The 2,645-nt window shown below is 37.4% G+C and overlaps 1 pseudogene; it reads right to left on the bottom strand.

Annotated features, from left to right (window-relative positions):
* Positions 1 to 218: 218 nt before the first annotated feature.
* Positions 219 to 391, bottom strand: LOC140613663 (U2 spliceosomal RNA; annotated as a pseudogene).
* Positions 392 to 2,645: the final 2,254 nt, after the last annotated feature.

Raw genomic sequence — 2,645 nt, 5'->3', positions numbered from 1 at the left:
CTCCACTGTGCATCTTGTATCTTGGGGCCCTGCACACTTTTGGAGCTGGTGCATATGACCCTGAACCCATCACTAGACTCTGCACAGCAGAGCACCCCCACTAAGCCAGTGTCCTCACATCCACTCACAAGCTTTCACCCCATGGAAGCCAATTGATAAAGTATTTCAGAGGTGACTACTTCTTCAAATACGTGGACACCAATGCAAGACTACAAGAAACATGATATCACCAAAGGAAGACAATGCATTTTCAGTAAGTGACATAAGAGAAGTGGAAGTCTGTGAGATCTTTGACAAAAAAATTCAAAGTGTTTATATTACTGAAACCTAGAGAGCTACAAGAGAATGCAGATAATTCCACTTGATCTTAGCCAAAAGGCTGAGAAGCAATGCAGATAATTCAATGAAATCAAGAAAACAATGCATAAGCCAAAACCAAAAAACCCAAATTAAAAATGGACTAAGAACCTGAATAGACTCTTCTCAAAAGAAGATATGTAGGGATTCCTGGGTGGTTCAGTAGTTGAGCACCTGCCTTCAACTCAAGATGTGATCTAGGGTTCCGGAATCGAGTCCCACATCAGGCTCCCCTCAGGGAGCCTGCTTCTCCCTCTGCCTGTGTCTCTGCTTCTCTCTGTGTGTCCCTCATGAATAAATGAATAAATTCTTAAAAAAGGAAGAAGAAGACATACAAATGGCAAGCAGGTATATGAAAAGGAGCTCAACATCACTAACCCTTTGAAAAATGCAAATAAAACCATGATGAGGTATCACTCCATACCTGTCAGAATGGCTAGTATCAAAAACACAAAAGATGGCAAATGCTGGTGAGAATGTGGAGGAAAAGGAACTCTTATGCCCTGTTGGTGGCAATGTAGGTTGGTACAGAGGTTCCTCAAAGTATTAAAAATAGAATTACTACATTATCTAGCATTCTCACTTCTGGGCATATATGCAAGCAAAGAAAACCAGTATTGTAAAGAGATACCTGTATTCCATGTTCATTGCGGCATTACTCACAATAGCTGAGGTGTGGAAATAACCTAATGTCTATTGATAAAGAAATGGATAAAGAACATGTGACGTATATATCACTGATGTGGCTATGTCACATATATATGCATAACGGACTATTAATCAGCCATAGGAAAGAAGGAAACCCCGCGATTTGCAATAACTTTGATGAACCTTGAGGATATCGTGCTAAGTAAAATAAACCAGACACAGGAAGCATGAGTTCATTTATATGTGGAATCTAAAATTGTCATACTCAGAGAACCAGAGAGTAGAATGGTAGCTGCCAGGGGATTGAGGGGCAGGTGGGATATAAATAGGGAGATGTTAATTAAGTGTAGAAAGTTTCAATTATGCAAAATGAGTGAGTTCTAGAGATCCAATGTACAGCATGGTGACTACAGTTAACAATACTAATACTGTATTATGTATTTGGAATTTGTTAAGAGGGTAGATCTTAGGTGTTCCCACAATAAAAAGTAAAGAAAGAAAGAAAAGAAAGAAAGAAAGAAAGAAGGAAAGAAAGAAAGAAGGAAGGAAGGAAGGAAGGAAGGAAGGAAGGAAGGAAGGAAGGAAGGAAGGAAGGAAGGAAGGGCAGCCCAGGTGGCTCAGCAGTTTAGCGCCGCCTTCAGCCCAGGGCCTGATCCTGGAGACCTGGGATCGAGTCCCACATCAGGCTCCCTGCATGGAGCCTGCTTCTCCCTCTGCCATTCTCTCTCTGTGTCTCTCATGAATAAATAAAATCTTTAAAAAAATAAAAATAAAAGACTTATTTATAAAAAAAAAAAAGAAAGAGAGAGAATGAAAGATAGGTAGGCTTTTATAATCACTATTTTGTGCCTTTATTGTTTGAATATTCTAATCACTCACATTATTTCATTCTTAAAAATGTTGTCAGGATTTACTGGGATGATAGGATTATGGGCCATTTGTATATCTATTTACTTGTTTTAATATGTTATGAAGGTCCTTTTTTTGTTTGTTTGTTTTTGGCAACAGCTTTATTGAGATAAAATTCACATACCATGCAAGGCACCTGCTTTAAGTATACAAACCAATGGTTTCCAATATATTCACAAAGTTGTGCAACCATGGCCACAATTAATTTTAGAATGTTTTTGTCACTACGGAAAGAAACTGTACCTTTAGCTGCCTCCCATTAATCCGCACCCCCTGCTCAGTACCATCTCTGTTCCAGTTTTAAGCAACCACAAATCTACTTTCTCTCTCTATAAATGTGCCTATTCTAGACATTTCATATAAACAGAATCATACAATATGTGGCCTTTTGTGTCTGGCTTCTTTCACTTAGCTAATGTTTTTAAGGTACATCCATGTTGTAGTATGAATCAACAATTCCTTTTTATGGATGAATAACCTTTCATTGTATGGATATAATGCATTTTATTTATCCATCAATTTATCCATTTATTTATCCATCAGTTAATGAATATTTGTATTCCTTCCACTTTTAGGCTATGAATATTGTTGCTATGATGCTATGAATATCTTTGTATATGTTTTTACCTGGACATATTTTTCATTTTTCTTGGGTATATACTTTGAAGTTTAATTACTAGCTCATATGGTACTTTAGTGTTTAACTTTTTGATAAAATGCCCTGTTGTTTT

This window comes from Canis lupus, chromosome 21 (assembly GCF_048164855.1).
Source record: "Canis lupus baileyi chromosome 21, mCanLup2.hap1, whole genome shotgun sequence".
NCBI classification, from domain to species: domain Eukaryota; kingdom Metazoa; phylum Chordata; class Mammalia; order Carnivora; family Canidae; genus Canis; species Canis lupus.
This window is presented reverse-complemented; position numbering and strand designations above follow the sequence as displayed.